Source organism: Megascapheus bottae, chromosome 7 (genome assembly GCF_031878675.1).
Source record: "Megascapheus bottae isolate mThoBot1 chromosome 7, mThoBot2.hap1, whole genome shotgun sequence".
Lineage (NCBI taxonomy): Eukaryota > Metazoa > Chordata > Mammalia > Rodentia > Geomyidae > Megascapheus > Megascapheus bottae.
The window spans coordinates 79,785,366-79,810,122 of NC_143515.1; the positions used below are offsets into that span (position 1 = coordinate 79,785,366).

At 41.9% G+C, this 24,757-nt stretch overlaps 1 long non-coding RNA gene across 1 annotated transcript in view; it reads left to right on the plus strand.

Moving 5' to 3' along the window:
• LOC150061123 (uncharacterized) overlaps window positions 1-24,757 on the plus strand; it is a 93,499-nt gene that overhangs the window by 53,301 nt on the left and 15,441 nt on the right. The window contains exon 2 of the long non-coding RNA XR_016536196.1: window positions 2,162-2,309. This is a non-coding gene — a long non-coding RNA (uncharacterized LOC150061123). The remainder of the gene's footprint in view (window positions 1-2,161; window positions 2,310-24,757) is intronic.

A 24,757-nucleotide genomic window follows, 5' to 3' on the forward strand; every position in this document is an offset into this window, starting at 1 on the left:
TTCCCCCGTCAATGTCCATTTCGTATCTTCTGATTATCACCTCTTGTTTTGTTTTATTTACTTTATTTGAGGGGGGGCTTGTGCTGGAGCTTAGACTCAGGGGCTTGTTCTATATCTTAGCTTTTTTGTTCAAGGCTTTACCAAATGGGCTACAGCTTCACTTCCAGGTTTGCACTGGTTAACTGAAAATAGAAGTCATACAGATTTTCCTGCCCAGGCCAGCATTGAAAAGTTATCTCAGCCTCCTGAGTAGCTAGAATTACAGGCATGAGCCACAAGTGTTGGGCAAATAAACTGGACTGATTTGAAGAGAAAGAATGAAGAGAAAGATGGGGATACATGTATACCTTCTTATCCTTTCCCATGCAATGCCTATGTAAAGTTGAGCCTCTGCCAGAAAAGAGGCCATCACTAAATATGGACCACTGAGCCTGCAGATCTGTGAGCAAAAGAACCTTTTAAAAATATTATTATTAGAAGTTGCCTGCGTCAGGAATTTCATTAATGCAGGACAGTCATGGGCACAGAGGCCTGTCCCAACTCTTGATTTTATCTAGATTCTTCATGTCGTGCTGCAAACGCATTTAAATGTATATTATGCTTATAACAAGGCACACCTCTTCCTCAAAACAGAACCCTGGTCTCCCCTCCCCTCTCCCTCCCCCCCTCATGCTCCCATTCCCAGTACCTTCCACACTGTCACCTCCTGGATCTGCTGTTCTGAAGGGGCCACTGTTTCCTGAAGTTTCAGGCTTGGATGCTTTTCATCCTTCCCTTCTTACCTTCGCTGGCATCTGACAAGGAGGGTGAGCAGCTGAACCTAGAGAAGGCCCGGCTTGGACAGGCAGCGTGGGAATGGAGGTGGGGCTGGAGGATCCTAGGGGATGACCAGCCGGACTCTGCCCTGCTGCTCCCGGTTCTCTGCGGGACTCCGCGTCCCATCTTCCCCTTCAGGTAGTGGTGACTTCAGATTTGGTCCACTTCCTGCGCGTCTCTTCCTTTCATTCCCTACCCTTTGTCCTGGCTGTAGGGAGTCGTGTCATGCAGGACACTGTGGTAGACGAACAGTTTTGCTAATGCTGCCTCTGAAGAGGTGGCTGTTAGTATTTTTTCCTCTGGAAAGTTCTAGAATGTTCTGTGACTAAATCATGTTATAGATTAAACCAGAGGCTGTAAAAAGTTTTTCTCCAAAGGTCCAGATTTAATTTTTTCCCCCCCAGCTTTTGAGGAGCCAAAAGTCTGTCTCCACTCCCAGCCCTGCAGCAAGAAGCAGCTCTGTGAGTGAATGGATGTAGTGGTGGAGTCAACACAACGATTTCAAAACCAGAACACAGGGGCATGGTTGTGGTGGCTCCCCCGGGAACCCCAGCCACTTGAGAGGCAGGCCAGCCAGCCTGGCAGAACACTCACAAGACCCCACTCAACTCATACACTTGATGTCGTGGTTTGCGCCTGCCATCGCAGCTATGTGGGAGGCATGAGTGGGAGGAGCGTGATCTGAGACAGGTCTGGGTAAACCCCAACAACAACAACAAGTCAACAAAACCAAAACAAAAACCTCAACAACAACAGCAACAAACTCCGAACAAAAAACCCCACAAGGACAAAAAACCTCAAACAAGACAGGGACTGGTGGAATAGCTGCAGTGGTAGAGGGACTCAGAAAGTATGAAGCTCTGAGTTCAATCTCCAGGACTGCCAAGAAACGTCATAAACAAACCAGACAGAAGGCAGGTCCACGAGATAAAGCTGTTCTATAAAGCAAACCAATGTCCTTCATTTGACACACTGGCTGAACAGAAACTAGAGGGAACACGTGCTGGGTTACAGACCCGAGATGACCATGTAAGCTTATTTGCATGATTCTTGTCAAGTCCTAGACAGATCAAGACAGACACTATTTTATCTCTCAGAAAACATTTTAATTTCAAAATAAAGTAGCACCTGATATTTTAAACTATGATTGTTCCTGAGCATTGGTTGAGGGTAGATAGATCACAGTTCTGTGTATGGAAGAAGCTTACTTTCTCGCTCCCTTGTGTGGAACTGCATCCAAAGACAGTAACTGTTAGATGATTGGGTCTGTTCAATCTCCGGCTGTATATATACGATTGATCATCTTTTATACAACAAGGTTTTTTCCCTTTTTCTTTTCCCCCAGGATCAACAATGACTGTTGTGGGCTCTCTAGGCCATTCTGCTTCTGCTGCTCTGACAGTGTCTCGCTGGATGATGTCATTTGTCTACTTGGCAAGATATCCGATGGCCTGCAAAGAAGACTCAGAAACGGCTGCTTCTGTGTTGCCTTTGTAAGCTACTTTCTCGAGGGCCCGGGCTCTGGTTCTTCCCCAGAAAAAGGAGAGAAATAATGCTGGCAAGTTTGCAAAGCTCTCTGAAATTTCAAAGGCAAGATAGTGAAAAGTACGTCGTTTCTCTTAACTGAGAACCTTCTATTTACTCACAGCTGACTTCTTGCTCTCACTTCAAGAAGAGATGTAGAAACATCACCAAAGCACTGAGAAGGAAATGTGTGTGGCTGCCTGCAGGGTAGAAAATCAGGAGTGTGATGTTCAGAACGTGAGAGATCATGATTATACCTGCTGTCGACATTTCCGTCTAGTTGGCTAAGTTTCCTCCATCTATCGGGAATGTACAGCTTGAATTTAACTCAACAAATCCATAGTCAAATTCAAGTGTGCACCTAGAAAATTATTAAAGGCAAAAGGATTGTTTAAAATTGTATTCTCTATAGTTTCTTGGAATTGAAAAATTTTAAAGCATTGTAGCAAAGTTTAATTTTGAATTTGCCATCTCCTATGGGTTTTGTTTGATTGATTGATTGATTGATTTTGTTTTTTTTTGGACAGGAGGCTTATTATCTGAGCTACACTTCCAGTATTTCTGTGCCCTGGTTATTTTGAGATAAAGTCTTATTTTCTGACTAAATATATGCCTAGACCACAGTTCTCCCATTTTGTTTCATTCCCTCATGTAGCTAGGATGACAAGCATATGCTACCATGAACAGTTTCTTTCCCCATGTGGAGGTGAATTCTGAAAGACTTTTCTGGTTATCTGGCTAGCCTAGAACTGGGGTTCTCTGAATCTTAGCCTCCATGTAGGTACAGTGATTGTGTGCATCACTGCACCTTACTATTGGTTGAGATAGCCTCGAGCTGTGAATGAAACCAACTCATTCCCAGCCTCTCCAGGAGCTGGAATTACTGGCATGAGTCCTGGGACCTGACTTGTGTCTTATTTTCAATCATTTAAAAATGTGTCATCCTGTACACATGCACCATTAGGGTCTGGCATCCGGGCCTGGGCATTGTCCCTGAACTCTTCAGCTCAAGGCTGCCACCCTACCCCTTGAGCTACAGCCCCACTTTTGGTTTTCCAGTGGTTAATTGGAGCTAAGAGTCTCAAGGACTTCAGTGCTGGGGCTGGCTTTGAACCACGATCCTCAGATCTCGGCTTCCTGAGTAGCTAGGATGACAGGCGTGGGCCACTGCACCCAGCACCATTAGAATACTTAGCTCCACAATTTTCAAAATACATAGAGCTGCTAGAGAGGCTTTCTGAATTGCTTTCTGGAATATGTCTAATGAAAGTGGCCAAGGCTACAGAGGGCTGGTGAGTCATCTCCAGAAGAGGTTTCCTAGGCAAAGCTGAGCTCTGTTTAGATCACAAAATTCCTCCTTTGCAACTAGCAGCAGCCTCTGTCTTATGGGACAGGAAGTAATTTCTTTATTTCAGGTTTTCCAATGAGTGATCAAACACAGAAAATGCTTTCTAAGTGAATATTTTGTCTTTGTGTGAACCTCCTCTTCCTTGTGCCAAGCTGGGGAGCCATATTCAGCTCAGGGGTGCTCAGGGGTTGGCACGGAGGCTTGGGGTACAGATATCCCCAAGCAAAAGGATGTGAGGAAATCAGAAAGCACATGTCTTAGTGATGGAAAAAGGCAAATATTTAGGCTGTATGAGCTGTTGATTATAAGGACTAATTCCGTGAGCGACCAAGGCCAAGCCAGCATAGCACAGTCTGTGATTTATAGGCATTGTTTAAAACTGGAACTTAATTTACAGAATGCTAAGTGGTGATATTCTCCTATGCAAGGACATATTTCATATTTGACTTCAGAGCTTCAAAGGCAAGAAAAAGCTTCTAATGTGTATTTCTTCATAGCAGAGCAATGCAAAAAGAGTCAACCTTTTCTTTAAGAGGTTGCTACAATTAGGAATTTATTTTATAATGTAATGGACCATGGAGGATCATGAGAAATTGCTTTCTAGTGATTGAATTTCAATCTGTTAAGATTTAAATGTCAGAAGGGTTTATGCTTTATGGCTAAATGAGAACAAATACAAACACGTATCCTCTAGTCTCACTCTAATAAATCTGCCAATATGAGGTAGAGTTATAAGACGTTGCTGTTGGATATACGTGAATATCAGCCATTTCATGTGGCTCAAAATGGCTCAACTTACAGGAACAAGAGAAAATATACATGCCCCCTCACCTGCACACACATGTAAACCATACTTACCAAAGGTCCGGGTAGTGAGTACATGAGTCATTTTGACAGCTCACATTCAAACCGTAATAGGTAAAAAGTAGATTTGTATTGCTAAAGAAAATTCTAAGATGAGTGAAACTGACCAGAGCTTGCTTGAATGATCAGAAAAGGTTCTAGGGTAGGCAGCCTTTAGTGTGCCAGATCCTCTCCCATTCTCCACCCTACCCTGTGTGAAGTTAGACATAGAGAAGAGAAAGTGACATACAGGAGGAGCAAGCTGATTGGCTGGGGCTGCCATTCACCTTATATGGGCCCAGTGTGACTGCTGGCAGACGACATGATTGGCTGAAGCTGGGACTCAGCTCTCGGCACAAGAACTTAGCTCTTAAAGTTACATCGCAGTTTGTGTACATGTTATTTGACTCAGTTGCAGTTCAATGTGTACAGAGGTCACTTTAGGCCACATTTCATCACGTGACTATGGGAACAGACGTGAGGAGAATTTTCCAGTGTGGCACTATGACTTTCTGAAAGATTGAATGCCTGACTTCTGTAAGCCAAGCACTTTGACTTGATATGGCCCCACACTCCACTTCCGAGTCCTCCACACTGTTGAAAACACAGACTTGTGACTCTTTTTTGTATGTGTGCCAGCTCTGGAGCTTGGATGCTGTTCTGAGCTATTCTGTTCAAGGCTAGCACTCTACCACTGAATTTTCTTCTTTAAGTAGTTGGTTGGAGATAAGAGTCTCACTGACTTTCCTACTTGGGCCGGTTTTGAACTGTGATCCTCAGATCTCAGCCTTCTGAGTAGCTAGGATTTTACAGGCGTGAGCCACTGGCATTTGGTGAGAAGCATTTTTTTTTATAAAATAATGTTTTGTATTTTGGGGATAATATTGATATTTGACGTGCCCAGTTTTTCTCTCACTGGCCATTGGCTTCTTATGAGGAAGGTAAGCGGGGAGGGAGGGAGAAGATGGTCCAGGAGATTTTGAGCACTGTGAAACCAGCCAGCCCCCTTTTTGGCAAATGGTTTCTACAGAGCCCCCAAGGGGAGATATTAGTGATCTTTCGCAAGCTGACAGCATCAGAGGCTCATTTGCAGTCTGCAGGTCCTTCCGAGCCACTCAGGCCACCACAGGTGTCCTCAGGCTGCCCACGGAGAACCGTCGGGAAATTAACACAAAGAAGCTCCTTTCCACCCTCAGCCCCAGCCCTCCTCACACACTGTGCAGAAGGGCAAAACAGAGGTGAAAGAAGAACGATGAACCAGGTCGGTGCCAGCTATCAGAGGGGAAGTCATTGTTTATCTGCATCCCAGAGAGGAAGGGCCGTATTTGGCCATGTGGGACGCCTGGGTGCCGGCCGGAGCTCATGACCAGCCTGAGAACTGGGCTGGGAGGCAGTTGTCCATTGACCAGCCTTGACAGCTCTTCTGACAGGTGCCGATGGGAGGGGCAGGCCACAGCTGCCCAAACAGGAATCCCATTATCCTGACTTGGGCATTGATTCACCCTGTGGGGCGCCTTCTCTCTGGCTGTGTTAATTTGCAGAGTGCACATTTGTCTGGTCTTCCCCACACAGAGAGTCAGAGGTGCTCGGGATAGATGTAATGGGCTCAGCCTTCCAGTCCACAGAGGTTTTGTCTGTGGGGACGTAGGCTTCCTCTAATTATCGTGCCTACGAGGGGCAAGGTCTGCAAGAACAGCTTCAACACTGATATAATTGCCTGAGGTGGGGAGCAAATTAATCTAATGACACGAGGTACGTTTAGAGAGGTTGGGTTTTTTTTTTTTTGTCCATAAATAGTAGATCTTATTTTAAAACCTGATTTTTTGTGTGTGTGTTGGCACAGATAATTCAGGAAGTGATCCATCGGTCAGTATTTTGACTATCCACCATCATCTTAAAAGTGTTCAGTCTCTTCTTTGTTTATAATTAGACCTTCAGGGAGATTTTTGGAGATCGTTTAGAGGAGACTTTTTTGTTCTGTTTTGTTTTTTGCCTGTGATCGTGTTCGGTGATTTGGCAGTCCTGTAATTGAAAGGCGATAGATACGTAGGTTGATGTGTTGGAGTTGGACTGATCTGTACTGATGTGGCAGATACCTGGGTACGAGGTCCCCCCTCAGAAGTTCTGTGAAGAAATGCACGGGATGTGTTCTGCTCCGGGAACACCGGGGGTCCTTGACTTGTTGTGCTTCGTTCTCCCTGCCATTTCTAGAAGATCCCTGGCATTTCTAGAAAAGGAAGGCTTTCTTGGCTTTCCTGTCAGGTTTTTCACAAGCCTGACTTGATGTGTTTTCCACTGGACAATGCAGGTTCAGTTAAGTTAAAGCAGCGTGGAATAAATCTCGAATAACATTTTACGTCATGAATGGCCCCAGTTCCTTTCGTCTGCTCTGCCTGTATTCTCATGATCAAGCAACTGCATGAGGCCTTACTTTGGAGGGTTGCTCTTCACTGCTTTTGTGCTTCAGCCTTATTCTGGCTGCTTCTTCCCGAGCTCTTCCCCTTCAGCTGTGCCTTCTCCCTTAGGAAGCAGAGGCTGGGGGAGGAGAGGCAGCTCAGGTTTGAAAGGAGGCCAGGCCGGTGCCTCCGGCTGAGTTCTGCTCTCTGGAAATAGATTCCTTGTCTGTGAGCACTGCTTCTGTCTAACAAGGAAAAAACAATCATGTTTGAGAGGTAATGGGGGGGGGAGAGGCAGAAGAGGGGCAAAGCAGGTGGAGGATGCTGAGGGACTGGATTTGAGTGTCTTGGCCATGAAATGAGATGGGAGGTAGAAGGATTTCATGAGTGGGGTATGGCACAGAGCTCAAGTCTCTGAAAGAAGCTGGTGATGCGGGTGGAAGGGAGGGTGGCTGCTGGTTTTGACAGCTGCGGAGACAGAAGTTGATGCTGTGGAGTGGGGGCCATGGTAAAGTGTGCCTGTGAGGGAGAAATGGCAGAGGCACAACGTCGTGTTTTAAAGTACACAGATCCAGCTTCCTCTCCAGCCACCACGTGACTCATACAAACACACTCAGTCACCCAAAGGCCAGGGACCCAAGCAAACATACCTAAACACAAACGGAAAAAGGGGGCATCAAAACATACCGAGATATGTACTAGGAAACATGCCGGCACAAAGCTTAGGAAGCAGATGAACAGTAGACTATCAAGATGTTAATAAAAGGTAGACAAGGTGGCTTCTGTCTCTTATCTTGGCTTCTCAGGAAGTATAAATGGGAGGGCTGTGGTCCAGGTCATCCTAGACAAAAAGCAAGACTCTCCTGGGAAATGAATGAAAGCAAAAAGAGAGGGGGCATGGCTCAAGCGGCAGGGAACCTGCCTAGCAAGCTCAAGGTTGTACATTCAGATTTGATTACATTCCTCCAAATATTTTAAAGAAAATCTGATCTTCTTGAGAAGATATATTGAAGGGGGAATACAAGAACTTGAAGAGAAGTGAACACAGAAAAAAGGAATGAAATGCAGAAAAATCAGAGCCATTACAGAATGAGAGCTTTGCTACAAGAAGCTAAAATGTGTGCATAGATGAGGAGACGTGGACATCAGAGGCAAGGAAACACATTCAGAATGAAACTAAGGTCATGGAGACAAGTTCATGACACATGAAAATTGAAGATTATCTGAACAGAGAAAGGCTTTGGTAGAAACACATATGTATGGAAGACAGTAGAACCGTGTTTATAAAGTTTGTGGAAACACCAGCCTGCATACAGTGTATTGAGAACAGGCCAGAGCCTTCAATTCCTCAGGCTCTCAGGGCATTTGCTCCGCAATAGGCCTTCCTGAAAAAAACCAAAAACAAAAACAGAAAGAAAACGAAACCAGTTTGCTAATCAACCAAACACTACGTCAAAACAGAGCTATAAGAAACTAAGCTACAGGCTGCTTGGAGCTGACCGGAGCTCTTAAAATGAAAGAGAAGGGAAAGGAGATGGAAGAGTAAAGAGTTAGAAGGAGGAGGAAGAAAAGAATGAAGAAGGGAAGAAACGGAGGATGAAAGAGAGAGAAACAAAGAGAGAAGAAAGAACGGAAAGAAAAGACAGGAGTGCTGGATTCACGGCAAGAAGACAGGAGGTAAAATGATTTGGGTAGTATTGTGGGAGAAGAAAACACAAGTGTCATACCACATGATAATAACCAACTTAAAGAACATTGAGCTTGGATGAGAGAAGATGGTAACATTTAAGACACACATCCAAGCATATAGACAATACAAATATACCCCATAGGAGAAATGGCGATGTGTGGAGATAATGAAAATAAAAATGAAGCAGAGCTGAAAAGCAATGACTAGGCTTTTAAGGGAGATCAAACTATTAAACCAAGAAAGCACAAGAGGAAGATAGCAATCAATAGCTAAACTGAAGATTTAGTCATAAATGTTAATGTGCCAAAGTGAGAAGAATCATACAGATGTAAACACAGAACAAGAAAACGATTTATTTGTTTATTATCACCAGGCAGTTACACAAAGGCGTTTCAGTTCAGTGTGTCCGTTTAAAAGTACAATGTGCCCTTCTGGTATGTTGGAATCCTTTGGGTTATTCTTGCCTGCCTCTCCAGACCCCATTCATCTCCTCAGCTTCCCGACTGCTCCTGATAGATAAATGATATATATATATATATATATGTATATGTAACATATGTGATAATTTGATAGGTACATATTATCTATTACCTGTGTCTCTCTCTATATCTCTATATTTTCTTGATCCATTATTCCTTTTGAAGGCTTTCTGGACTGTCTCTATAACTTGGCTGTGGTAAATAGTGCAGCAATGGACGTGGGTGTATCTCATATATTGGACCAGAACACTTTTAATAAAATGGTCAGTGAAATGAAAGAGAATCTCTTCAAGGAATGTCATGAATACCTTGGGGTTACTAAGAGAGAAAGAATAATTCAAGGACAGCACAGATTCACTCCAAGTGAATGCAAAGGAATTAGATGAAAATACAATTACTAGCTAAAAGAGATCAAAGAAGACAGAGGTAAATAAAATAAGGATGTCCCAAAAGAAATGTATTTTTTATCTGACTTATATAATTATAACACCTCTGATACATCTTTATAATAACAGTAAAATTATCCCTAAAAATAAGGAAATCAAGACACGACTTGAAGAAAAAACTTCAATAAAGAGAAAAATAATCCTAAAAATGATCAAACTGCAGGCTGAGGAAAAAAATAAACTCGAAATCTTTTGCAGTAGAATGATGATATGGAAGGCAATTTGCATCGGATAGATTTTAAAGAGGAGAGGACAGGAAATATATTTCATAGACTAATAATCACAATATTCCCAAGTCCTGAAACAGAAGTCTAGGCACAGGAGTCTTCTTAGAACACCCGAAGATTCAGATCAGAGAAGAACCCCTCCATGACACAGGATAGTCAGCACTCTAAGAACAAAAAATAAAGGCTGTCTGAGAGAAAAGTCAGATCATTTACATGGGGAACCCATCAGAGTAACAGGAGATTTATCAACAGAAACCTTAAAACCCTCATGAGGGCTTGGGATAATGTATTTCATGGACTGAATGTCTACAACTTCCAACCCAGAATACTCTGTCCTGCTAAGTCTTCATTCATAACCAAAGGACATTTTGTCCCAACTACAACATCACTACAGAAGATACTCATACATCCTGCATACAGATCTGAAAGATGAGACAAACTCTGCTAGAATAGGAGGTAGGAGCTTTGGGGGGGGGGGGGGGATGACAGGATATACCATATATGTGTTAGTTCTAATGCTTACTATTAGTTGACTCAATTCTTCCATCAAAAAACATAGACTAGCAAGGTTTATCAAAAGGCAAGACCCAACCATCTGCTGTCTCTAAGAGACATACATCTCCTACAGACAAAAACTAACAATTCCTTAGTGAAAGGTTAGGACAAAATCTTCCAAGCAAATGAGCCTTGTAAAGGAGCAAAAGGAGCAATATTCATACTGGCAAAGGAGATTTCAAATAAAAATCAAAAGAGATAAAGAAGATCACTTCATATTAGTAAAGTAAATTTTTCCTATTTTGGAGACAAGCTCTTGCTAGGCCTCCCAAGCTTGTCTCTAACTCTGATTGACTTCCCAGTGCTAACATTACAAGCATGAACCATTACATCTAACTACTGCTAGATGTTAGTTTACATTTATTAACTCGTGGCACATCAAATATATACAGAGAAGAGAACATTTAGAATGCAAAATAATCATAACAAACAAAGTAGATTTATATCATCTAACTGGGTATTGAGAATAAAAGTACTTGGGCCCTTAATTGTTGGTTATTCCCCTAAAACTGGGAGTATCTGCAATGGACAATGCTGCTTATTGCTCCATATTAATTTATTCCTTTACCTATTTTTCTACAGAGCTCCTGGTAGATCTGAGTGGTAATGTTCCTGACTGGGATGCCGTATGACAAATTTCTGATCAACGAAATAAAGGCAGACACATTGCCCCTTCTAGTGATTTAATCTTGTTTCACACCTAAAAAGAAGATGTGTCACCCAGAAATGGGCAGTCCTCTTGTAACCCAAGATGAAAGACATAGGAGAAAAATGCTATACAGTGTTCTTACAGTGCAAGATGGGCCAGAAAATGTATGGAAAGGGGATTTGCCCTGGAAGAGGAGCACGGGCTGTTTCTTTAGGTAAAACATAGTCCTTGGTCTGAAGTTAAGACATTGAACTGTGGTTTTCTTTTTTGCCATTGAAGGATTACTGGCAGAGCAATACATGGAAACCAAATTCCTTCTATTCAGGCAGTAAGACTAGTCCCTAAAAGTCTTAAGTTTTATATGTGATTCATACTGCTCTGTCTGTATAAACTATGCTTCATTAGAGTGGCAAAAAATACTTGGCCTTTGTACATCATTGTCATTTCACAAAAGCATCTTCATATACTTTTTTAGAGCTCATTTGACTACTCAGCGATCCTTTATGAGAAATCTTAGCTTTGTTTACTTAAACCCAGGACTGAAGCTGAATCAGAGAGATGTCACCTGGTGATAGCATAATGATAATGGGCTGAGAGTGACATGATTATCTGCTTATTTACTGAAGACCTTGTTTCTGCACTGTTCACATTTTAGGGGTAGTCAGAGTATTACATGTACAAGGATGGAACCAAAATGGAAGACCATAAAACAGATGAAAAGAATAGGGAATAACGCATTCGTGAGAGGTGGAAATTAATGGTGAATTGAAGGAAAGTAAAACTAACACCAAAGGCTGGGGATTATTTAATACAAACAGTAAACTAAGTAAGAATTTTACTAACAAGGATAAGATGATGAAGTAATAAAAGAATGCATTTCTTCTACTATGTGTGATACTTGAATTGTCAGTGTTGGAATCTCTAACTCTAATTATGGGTGTGCATCTTCTGAATCTAGTTCTGTAAGTATTGTTCTTGTATACTGAACCATTTTTGTTATATGCCTATCACATTTAGTAATTTTTATATTCTCTATTATTATGTCATGTCCCTATCATTTTGGGTCCTTTTTTGTTTATTTGTTTGTCCTGGAATACTACTTGGATATCAACCATTCTAGTTACGGTTTTGTCTGCATCACATTGGTATTTTTTTTATTAATTTTTTTTTGCCAGTCATGGGGACTGAGCTCAGGGCCTGAGCACTGTCCTTGGGCTTTTTCCTCAAGGCTAGAACTCTACCATTTGAGTCACAGCACCACTTCCAGCTTTTTTCTATGTATGTGGTACTGAGGAATGGAATCCAGGTCTTTGTGCATGCTAGGCAAGCACTCTACCACTAGGCCAAATTTTCAGCCCATTGGTATTCTTTTTTTTAATAATTTTATTGTTGGGGTAATGTATAGAGGGGTTACCGTTACATTTGCGAAGCAGTAGATGCATTACTTCTCACACATTGATATCCCTTCTCATGTTTTTGTCACCATTTCCCTTCTCCCACTCCCTCCCAGTCATCTGGTTTTCCCCTCTTCCCTTTCCTATTTCAAATAAATGTATGTCAGGTAGCAAAATCAGATACAGTAACAATATGAGATTAACCAATGGTCAAAAAAAGAGAAGAGAAATAACAGTACATTAAGAACAGCAATCACACAAGATAAAGCTCTATTCTTTATTTAATTTTTATGTTAAAAACTTGCTATTTTGTAATTCTTTTTCCAGGGACAGCTTTTATTTTGAGGGCAAATCACTGGAGACTTTTTCAAAAATATTTTTGATGTTTTCAGAAGACATTTTACTAGCATACATTAGTTGTGTAAGTTAGGTTTCTTTGTGAGATTTTAAAGAAAATAGTAAATTAACTAGTACATAATGAAAGTACAAAATCCATTATGATATTTTCATACTTACATATAATAATACTTTAAGGAGGGTATCTCTATGGATATGTATAGTACTTTGATCTGAATACATTTTAAAAGTTTTTAATGTTCATGTAAAGGTAATGTGCAGAGGGTTGACAGTTATATAAGTCAAGTAATGTGTAATTTCTTTTTGTACCATGTTACCCATTCCCTCTCTCCCAGTTTTTCTCTCCCATTTCTGCCCACACGTTGTATAGTTCATTTCCAACATGCTGTCTAGTGAGGCCCACTGCTGCCTTTGTTCACCCTCTGTCCCTCTGTATCTGTCATGGTGACATTTCCATGCACCATGCGTACAATGTACCTCTACAACCTCCACTTGTCTTATGTCTTTATCACTCTCTCTTACTGCTCCTTCCTTAGAAAAAGGATCAAACCGCTCCTATTGTGCTCTTTTCATTCGGGTATGGTGAGTAGTTTAAACATATTGATCCTCCCTCTTTGGCTCTCCCTCAGCAGAGCCTCTTTTATTCCTGCCCATTCGCTGATTTTTGTGTTTATTAATTATACCAAGCAGTCTCCCTATGATATGGCTTCCTATGATATGATATTTTAATCAGGATTACCTTCTTTCTCTTTCCATATGTGTTGACTTTTTGGAATTTCTTTCTGGCTTTTTTTTTTTTTTTGCCAAGCCCTGGGCTTGGACTCAGGGCCTGAGCACTGTCCTTGAGTTTTCTCAAGGCTTAGCACTCTACCACTTGAGTCTCAGCACCACTTCTAGCTTTTTTCTATGTATGTGGTATGGAGGAATTGAACCTGGGGCTTTGTGCATGCTAGGCAAGCACTCTACCACTAGGCCAAACTTTTGACTCTTTCTGTTTTTAACTGATAAAGGGTTCTAGTTTGACAACTTCTCCTTGTGTTGTTCCTCTCTCTTCTGGCTTGCATGTTCTCTTGTAGAATGTCTGCTATTCTTCATTGTGTTTGTGTAGGAGTGATGTAGAGAGGGGTGACAGTTACCTTTGTCAGGTAGTGGGTGCATTACTTCTTGAACATTGGTACCCCTTCCCAGATTTTTCTCCCGTTTTTCCTCCCCCACACCCTCCCTTATTCTTATGATCTGTTTTAGTTTTTCGATTTTGTTTTTTGAGTTTGAACTCAGGGTTTTTCACTTTTTCAGCTTGCTAGGTTGGCTGGCATTCTAGCACTCGATTCATGTTTATAGCCAAGCTTTTTGCTGGTTATTTTGGAGATTAAGTCTCACGGACTTTTCTGAGTAAGCTTTGCACTGCAATCATCTGGATCTCAACTTCTTTAGCTAGGATTAAAAGCAACTTTCATTAATTTTTTGTCACTTATTTTAGATAGCTCCACAGTTACTCCATTAGAATTTATTTTTCCCTTCATATGTAGTGTCTAGTATGCTGTGAATCAGTACACTTAGCCTTTATTTATTATTTTTCTTTCTGCAAGGTTAATTTGTCTTTTAAAGCTGAGATTCTTTCATTTTCCATCTCATCAAGGTCATGTCTTTCATGCGATTTCTTGAACATAAGGTATAAAGTTTTAGTACCTTGTTTTTAGACATCTTACATACTTCCAATCTGTTACAATTATGAATGCATATATGAAAAGTTGTGCTTTTTCCAATGTTTCAAAAATTTTTCCTGGTGCGAGTCACTGCATTATGTTATTATTTTCTGCATTTTGGTTTGTGTGTGTATTCAGTTGTGTTAGAGTTTTCTTTCTTGTTCAATTATTTGTTACTATTATTATGAAGGTTATAATCACTTAAACTCTATGTTATATTTTTTGGTGATTTATGATTATAAACTTATGAAGATTTCTTTGCATACTGTCATATAAATTCAATATATAGTAGAGATACATGTAAATCAAATGATTTTGTTGTGCAGAAACTTTTACACCTGATGTAATCTCATTTGCTAGTTCTCTCTCCTATTTTCTGAGCCACTGGAATTCTACTCTGAAAGTTCCTGCCTATGCCAGTAAGTTCTAATGTCTCTTCTGTTTCTTCCTATTGGTTTAAGGTCTTACATGGAGGTTTCTCACCCATTCTGAATGGAAGTTAGTAAAGGACAGCAGACAAGGGTCCAGATGCAGTCTTCTTCTGCACATGGTTGTCCAGTTTTTGCAACACCATTGGTTGATGAGACTGTAACTTGGTGAACAACTAGCCAACAGTATAACAAAATGAATACCAGAAAGCTGAAATGTGTTGTGGAGCGGGGTTAAGGGAGGGGACAGACAAAAGGGTCTTCAATGTACACATGTGAAAATGGGACCGGAGAGCTTGAGGGGTGGGGCGAGATCGGGAGAGACCAGGAGAAGGTGGTAGGGATGACACAGATCTAGATGCATTGTTCTCACACACTGAAATGTTCAGTTAAAAATAGAGCAAGTGACTTCTATTTTATTTTAAGAGTCATTCACTTAAATTTATCTCACAGTGTTTTTGAAATTTCATTTCCACTAATTTTTATTGTAATTAATAGGATTACAGTTATATTTGCCAGATAGAAGGAGCATTACTTCACACACACTGATACCCCTTCTCATGTTTTTGTCCCCATTTCTCTCCTCTCATCCCCTTCCCTATCTTGTTTTCCCCCCCTTCCCTTTCCTATTTCAAATAAACAAATAAATGTATATACAGTACACCAGGTAACAAAGTCAGATACAGTAACATTATGAGATTAACCAAAGGACAAAAAACCAGAAAAGAAATAACATAGTACATTAAGAACAGCAATCACACATTACATAGCTCTTGTTTCCATATCCTGGGGGTCCTTTCATTTAGCCTCATCCTATATGGCCTTATGTATCTGGGTTTTGAGCTATTGTAATCCTCTGCTAGGAGAGTCCAATGTTTATACTGTTTATTACAAATGAGGGAAACCATTGAGCCTATGTTCCTTTGGGTCTGGCTTACTTCACTTAATATGATTTTTTCCAAGTCTTTCCATTTCCTTACAAATGGGGTGATGCCATTCTTTCTGATGGCAGCATAGAATTCCATTGTGCATAAATACCACAACTTCTTGATTCAATCATCTACTGAGGGGCCTCTGGGTTGGTTCCATATTTTTGCTATGGTAAATATCCACGAAGTTTTTAATTAAGCATTTTATTCTGAAGTAACTAGAGTTTCACATATAATTGGGGAAATAGTGTTTTCTTAAAATAAAAAACTCAGTTTCTTTTCAACAAATCAATATCATAGAATATTTATGAAATATATAAATTATTCTAGCTTATTTTTGTTTCTTTGTGTTTTTTTCTGGTGATATTAAATTGCTATTTAAATTTCTTTATGATACTGGTATAAATGTTGGTATAACTGGCATTTAATTTTGGTTCAGTTGTCATCAGTGCCTTAAAAGTATTGTTTTATTTCATCTAAGTTCTCCAATTTAGATATAAAATGTTGTTAGTAATATTCGCTTACTATACTTTTGAAATTTGTGACAGAGTATTATTTATTTCTAATTGAATTTCTTTGCTGAATTTTGCTCTTATATATAATATTTCCTTCTTTTTCACTTGCTTTGAGTATATGTTACTCTCTTTTATCTCCGGTTTGAGGTGGTAGCTTAGATTGATTGAATTATGACATATGACATTTCTCTTCTAAAGCAAACATTTAGTGATAGGCTTTTCCCTCTTAGTTCTGCCTTTGCATACTTTTTGTCCTATCACTTTTATTTGGTTCAATAGAATTTTATGATTTCCTTTGAGACTTCCTCTTTGACACACATATTATGTAGAACTATATTGTTTACCTTCTAACTGTCTTGAGACTTTACTCAGAGCTGTTTATTATTGGCTTCTGATTGGCTTCTATGTGGGTGGAGGAGAATATACAATGTGAGACAAGATTTTACTTTCAAAGTGCATTGCGTGTTTTCTTTTTTAATAATTCCCTAGCTCATGATTTGTCTTGGTTCCTGTTCTGTAGGAGTTTGAAAAGAATGCAGATGCTGTTTGGAGAGCATTAAAGATGTCCATTGGATTCTGTTGGCTGATGATTTTAATGAGTTCATCTACATCCTTGCTGACATGGGATGGTAGTGGGTCTGAAGACACACGTTATATATGTATCTTTGTGTATGTGCATAGGTTGTGTGCAATCAATGTTTTACCAGTTTGAAGAAAATTTAACTGTCTTTACCTACCATTGCCTTTCCCCATTAGTAATATAATTGCTTTAAACATTAAATATTTCTTCCACCTTTAGAATATGTGTATATATATATAATATGGGAAATTTATATATAGGAAATATATCTATATATATGGAGAGAGAGAGAGAGAGAGAGAGAGAGAGAGAGAGAGAGAGAGAGAGAGAGAGAGAGAAAGACAGAGAGATTCTAATTAACATGAACAATATCATCTCTATTGGTAGTGATTAGACAACTGAAGTTCAGAGAGGCACAAGTCCAGGTGGGAAAGGCAGTGCTGAGAGTTTGGTTTCTGACATTGGAACTGGCTACTTTTGAGTAATACTCCAAGACAAAATATTATTTCCCAGGATGTTACAGAAATCCACTCACTCAAACTGGTGACTTCCTACCAACATCACCCACTAATGAAAATGACAGGCGCCCTGGGAGGCAATCGGTCTCTCTAAGTAAACATCAGGAGGAGGGAGCATTTCTGACTTTTTCCAAGGGATGAGTTCCGCTTCCTATAAGAACTGACGTTTACACATGCCTGTGTCCTCATCCTTTCCCTTTATGAGTCATTCTGGTCCCTTTGCCCCCTCCTGTTCCTCAGGCTTTCAGGGTGAATCTAGGAAGGCAGAATCTGCAGCAGCAGAGCACGGCCTCTGGAAGTGCCTGTCAGATGCAGGCTTTCATGAGCTGTACAGTGGACGTGAAGGCAGCCGAGCTAGGACCGCAGTGCAGGTGGTGGCTGCTCACTTTTGTGGGTCGGGGTCTCCCACCCTCCCAGTGCGGCGTCAGAGGTGCAGCTGTCTCAGCCCAGTGCCACAGCTGATGGTGAAACACTGATGTGAAGAGATGAACAGATTGCACTCTGGCTGTGGCTGCTTCCCTGCCAGGACTAGCCAAATGTGCCTGGCCCGGACATTCCCAAGGCTAAAGCCCATGCGGAAAGGACATAGAGGGAGTTGTGAGGAAGCTTAGTCTTTATTCTATTTCCTTCTGGCACTACACCTAATTTGATAGAGAATCAACACATCCATACCAACGGTATTTCAAATGCTGTTTAAAAATGGTAGCCCAGAGTTTGTTTAAAAATCACCTGTCTTATAGATTCCATATGTTATCACTTGCTTAATTCTTGTCATGCATTTTTCCTCCCTTGGGAGATAATTTAAAGTGTGACAAATTTGATAATTGTTCCATTTTTTTCCATATACGATTTTAATTTCCCTTCTCAGTGCTGTGTGCATCTGCCAGGGTGGAAGTCTGCTTTTATGCCAAGGGCCATGTGGATACTGATGACATCATTTGATGCCCAGGCACAATTTTCAATACCAGTAGATGGGCCTTGGACATCTGGCAAGAGTGACACAAGCCTGTCACATCAGATGCCGAATGGTTTTGAGGGCTTTATCTGGTCCAGGTGCCCTCAGCCCTGAGTATGCTCCTGGAAAGAAAACCTGTGCGTCTAAGGTATTGAGTTAGCACATGGTACTGGAGTTTCCAGGAACTTGCTTGAATTTTAAGCTTATAATCTCCAAACAACTTATCAACACTTTAATCAATAAAGTCTATTTGGAAAAACACATGTTGACTTTAGAAGGGATTCTCCTGACACAAACACTATTGTTGTGATGTCCTGTGGTCTGCTGGAGGTTTTATATTTTGTTAATGATTTAAAATAAAGATATTCAATTCAAAAATAAGACAAGTTATAACAGATATATGGAAAGCTTTGTTAAAAAGTATCAATTTGATCCTTGGGTTTTCTCTAGTACTGCCTGATTTCATTCAGTCATATATTTGTTAATTCTTTGTGATCATTTTTACACTCATCTCATAATTACTGAGGGTCCAAAGAACTCATGCCAGGCCCTACACAATTCTCAAGCTCTTAAAATATAGATCTTGTGGGCTAGGAGTTTGTCCTAGTGTTAGAGTGCTTGCCTAGCATGCACGATTCCTCAGTACCACATACATAGAAAAAAGCTGGAAGTGGTGCTGAGGCTCAAGTGGTAGAGCTGCAGCCTTGAGAAAGTCCAAGGACAGTGCTCAGGCCCTGGAAAAACAAACAAACAAACCAACAAAATATAGATCTTGTTCTCTGCTGTTCTTGCGGGTTTGGATATGCTGAATTGTTTGTCACAATTTTATTGCAAAACTTACAACATGCTCAAGGCTCTCTGTCTCCCCCTTGCTTATAGCGGATGTAGCGTTGAAGCAAGGTGGCAGGCTGCTCTCTTTCAGATGGGGACCCAGTCAGGCTGAGGTCAGGGTCTAGGGGAACACATTTGGGATACTTTCTGTCATCACCTCTGAATGAAAGGGAAGACAAGACAGCAGGTACCACCCAGGGCCTAGGGTCTGTCTTGTTTGTATACCGGTCGTCTGGTACCAGGGCACTTGCTAATTACCCCACAGCGTGCTCATTTGCATCACTAGCTGTTCGTTCAGATACTTAGGTGGGAAATGATAATGGCTTCAGAAGTGAAGCCCATTGTGAGTATGGTCATATCCACCTGAGTGAATCCCCTTTTTGCGTCCTGACAATAGACAGACAAAAGTGACTTGGTGTCATGAAGTCAGTTAGCACTGTGGCCCTCTGGGCTGTTTTTCTTGTCTCTACTTTGTCTCATTTCCAGTCAGCTCTGAGGGCAGCCCCAGGCAGTCTGATTTTGTGGACTGAACCAAGTTTCTTACTTTTCTCTTATTATTGTGGCCTCCGGAGAGCAACACATCGATCCATGTATGGTGGCTGCCATCGGTACCCTGGTGTACCGCTTTGTGGGCGCGTCTGTGCTGGACTTGGCCTGTATTTTGTGGTGTAATTTGGGGGTGCCAGGTATTGGGGAAGAAAGGCTTTCCTAAGCTTCCTGGTGAACATCTAGCATATGGGACTGGTTCTCTGAATAATCAAAATATTAAAGTATCTTCAGAATTAGAGTACTAGGTGATATGACCTGTTCCTTCACTGTTATGAAAGTAGACATAATGAGTTGAAATATGGTTTTTAGTGAGTTTTTGTTCTGAAAAATAATCTTGGAATAATTCAGAAACTACGAGAGCATACTTTGTGATGTAAAAAGTGGCCCTCATCTGTATTCATAGTACTCAAGAGGCTGAGATCTGAGGATCCCGATCCGAAGGCAACTTAAGCAGGAAAGTCCGTGAGACTTTTAGCTTTGCTTGAACTACCAAAAAGCCAAAAGTAGACCTGTGCCTTAAGTAGAGGAGCTCTTGCCTTGAGCACAAAAGCTCCGGGACAGCACTCAGGCCTGGGTTCAAGACCAAGACCTGCACACAGACACAAAAGGGAAAGTCACCGTGGTCTCTCCACCAGATGTAACCATCGTTTATGTACAGTATGCAGGTAGGGAGGCTGACTGTGTGTGTGTGTGTGTGTGTGTGTGTGTGTGTGGGTGTGGGTGTGGGTGTGTGTACATATTAAGTGCTTATGTACTCTCTTACAAATTATGTAACCATACAAAGTAGCCCTAACTCTATTTCCAGAATATTTTATATGTTTATTATTACAACAATGATTCCTATTCTTATTAGGATTTTAAATATATATCTGTCCACCTCATTTCATGAACCTCATTTTATTGGTGTCTACCAATTCATGCCATGTTCATGTTGGTCATCTTTTTCATGTAAAAATTATCTTTGAGTAGAAAACAATAGGGTATTGCTCTTTCCATCTAAAAAAGTACCGTGGAACCCTAACAAGATATTTGTTAGCACACTTTGTTAGGCTAAAAAAATTCTACAGAATTTGGCCAGCAATAAGCATGATTTCAACCCACTCTCATCCCAAACTGGAAAGAGTTAACAGATGCACCACCACCACTAGCATAGAGTGGGAAGAAAGCCATTCTTCTAGCTAACTGGCTCTTTTTAAAACTCACACCCATCACACAGCTAGGAATGAATGTCAGACAAAGAAGCGTGCCTAAATTCTCATGAACACAGCCATTGCATTACCACCATGGACACTTGGACCAAGAAAACAAAACGTGGGGGAAGGGCTCTGTCTATGAATACAACAGCAACGACAGCAACAACGTTGTGGTCCTAATTAAGCACTAAGGAATTAAACTCACTTTGTGAACTACACTTCACGCACATGTTTTAAACATGATAGGTCAAAGGAGACACGACGCAAATATTTCTGTTTGGATATTTTAATGCTGATGTTAAAGAATGGTTCATAACACTCTCTGACGGATGTGTGTGCACACGAGTGTACAAACACACACTTTTGGCTCATTGGACAGCCTGAGCCTCCAGAGTTAGAGAACAGTCACTGTCTAGACGTTGTGGTGGGGCTTGGCCCAAGCTGTGGCTTTCTTGGCCTGTTTGTGAGACATCTTGGTCCCCTCATCCAGGGACACATAGTTAATCTTGGTGCCTTTGCAGATAGCTTTTAAATGCTGCCCTTAGAATATATTTGCCAGCAGTGTGATGTGAGGATGAGAATTCTGCTCTATTCTTACAATGTGACTCTGTATACGGAAAGGGGAGGTGAGAAAGGCAGGTGGCCCTGGGGCTGCTCCTCAGGGGGCTGAGCTGGCTGTACTGGGGGGCGTAGGCCCCCTGCCCTCAGCTGGTGATAGCTGTGTGGGCCACAGAACCTGGAACTGCTTTGTGGCTTCCTGGGGCTGTGCACTTCCCCCTCTTCTCACACTTTGGGCTCCTGATGAAAAAGAACCAGATTAGTGAAGGATTTTGTCTATTTAAAAAGTATGCAAAATTATTCTTTCTAGAGAAACAGTGACATTCCTGCTAAGAATGAAAAGGGGGGGCTATGCAGAGTGCATCATCATTGGCAGATGTTGGTTGGTGAATTGATTAGGTAAAATTTGCTATCCTGGAAACCCTGCATATACATTCATGAAAGCAAAGGCCAAACAAAGCCCTCAGCGTCCTATCTCTGTCCATTGCCCCAGTGGAACTGACCAAATGCCACCATGTTGTGCTCGTGTGGGGCCCTGTCTTCCCACGGCTGACCATAGAAAGTGTTCTCCGTGGCCCTGAGACCAGGGCCTCCACAACGCCATGCTGAAGGACTGGCTCAGGACCCCACCGGTGCGTGCGAGCTGAAGAAAGGATGATTTATGGCACACGTTCTGAGATTCCCTTAAATAGAAAAGCCCTGCCACTCCATACCTCCCTGCAGTCACACGTCTTCTGTGCCTCTCATCGAATGCTTGGGCAACACAGACACCCAACACACAGCCGGAGAGATCTGAGCACAAGCAGAACACCAGGGCCTGGTGAGTCTGGGCTGTTTTGTAAGGCTGCCCAGCTCGCCGCGGAAGGGCAGGGCTCAGAAGCTTTGCTGAGGGGCTGGAGCCTGCTGGCCCTCAGGTATGTTGCCTGTCCTTCTGAAAGTGAGCACTGGAGCTCCTCTAAAATGAAGTCGGCTGCCCCCTTTTCACAGGGAAGAGTTATTTTCCAAGACCCTCAGTGCACCTTTGAAATCAAGAAGACTCAGGCTTTCATATACTATGCTTTCTCCTCAAACATTCATTCTTGGCAGAGTTTTCATAGACCAAGCATGGTAAAAAGCTGACAATAACATTATGATATTTTTGGTATAAGATATATAGAAATAGGGTCAGTGTTTTGTGATCAGAAATCCTTATTGTCGTGTACTTTATAGGATCACTCGGGAGCTTGGCTGGGAGAGAGGTGCAATGGGGATAGGAGAGAACACTGAAAATAGCTCCATGGGCACCAGTACAAACACTATGCTCATTTGTCAGGGCCAGGCATCTCCACTAGTGTGGTGTGGAGGGCCTTGGGCCTCGGGACTGATTCAGAAGAGGGAGCTGCACGTGTTTGCTTTATGCTGGATAAACCAAACACCCATGGGGTTTGTGGTCACCGGGCGTTGAAGGCTGTTTTCATTCTCAGGAGATGAAATGTTGGCCGTGGTGGGCAGTCTGTCTAGGGTGGACTTTAGGGAGCCCAGCAGAGGGGAACTCCTAGAGGGGACCGAGGCTGGCTTCCAGGCCAGTTCTTCGGATTGGAATGGAGGGAGCCAGCATGCTCTACTCTGAGTAATGGCAAAGTAATGTCTGAGAGAGAACAGGGAGGGTTCACTGGAGACAGGATATGGAGAAGGAGGAATCCATGAGGCTGGAAGTGGGAGCACTTTTTTTCTAATGAGGCCATTGGTCTGGTAGGCAGGAGAGTGGCCCAGAGCTTGGATGATAGCCACGTGTGGCCACAGAGAACGCTGGAAGTCCTCTTCTTCTCCAGCCACTAACTCTGCAATAAACAAGCCAGAAGAGCTCCACAATTAAATTCTGGAATATTAATAATGCTCAAACAAAAGCCCTTTTTTCTGTTTGCATTGCTTTGTTTTATTATTTTTTAAAATGTTGTTTGTAGAAACATAGTCTAATATCTCCAGGGATTGTGGGTGAGGTGAGAAAGTAAAGGGTAGAAGAGGAAAATGTAGAATTCTAATGAATAAAATGAAAGTATGTCTTCATAACAAGACAGTTGTCGTTATTATTAAAAATAGAAACCTGAGATAAAAATCCAAGCATTGCTGCAAATGCATGCGTTTTTATTAATTCATCAGATGAACACTTCTGCAGGCTTACAAAAGGGTTCCAAAATGCTCCGGAGGGTGTGTGTGGGGGGGGGGTAGAAATGAATGCAGGGCCAGCTTGGGTCCTGAGGTGGCTCTGAGGACTCTGGCAGTGAGATAAACAAATGAGCAGTTGCTTTTGTGACACAACACTGGGACTTGGCTCGTTTTGATTTCCAGCTCTGATTCTGTGTGACTGTGCCACCAGAATTAAGATTTCTCACTTTACTTCTCACCATTCTAGATGGGGCCAGAGCTGGAGCAACACTGCAGTCCGCTTAGAACGATTTCACCCTGGAAGCAAAACTGTAACAGCTCGTATGGCAACAGAGCCTTGTATTCATGACTGCCTTTCCTTTCTGCCTTTCTTCTATTTTCTTTCTTCTATTTTTTTCAACTTTTATTTTTGTAAGCAGAAAAATAATGCGGGTTGGTGGAATGGCCTGACACAATAGGAGCTAATGAATAGAGCATGTTGTACTCCAGAGACTGAGGTTCAATTACCAGTGATGCCAATCATGCCAGAAATATTAACCATGATAAGCATAGATTTTCCATTCTGTAGCTGCGTGGCAGGAGGCCCCGGTGCTCTTTGGGAATCACTGGGTCCCTGGGAGGGATAAGGCCTTGGAGTGACCAAGCTTTGCAACCTTGTGAATGCTGCCTTTAAAAAAATGGTACCAAGGGGCCATTGCTCTTAGGTGTCTTGCTGGGTAGCCCAGGAGCAAAGGGGACAAGGGCAAAGAAATATGTACTTAGAATAGGCAAGAAGAAGAAAGTTACCTGCTGTGTCACTCGTGACCCCCACAGCTCACACCTCATGAGGATGCGATGGCTGTGTCTGAGCTCCACGATGAGGCAGCTGCTGTGGACGTATGGGTTGTGTGACCTGAGTGACAGTGGGCTTGGAGATAGGGTGGCCACAGGTACAGCTGACTCACCCTTCGCCTGCGAGCACCGATGTGGGAGCACTGCAGAGCGGGGTGAGAACGTGTGTAGATGGACTCGCAGTTGCACATGCTTCCGCTAGGTCGCTCCAAGGCCGACTGTTTTCCCTTACGTTCCTAAAGCAGCAATTTCTTGCAGATGTCAACAGGCCAGCACTGCTACTCTGGAGTCAGCC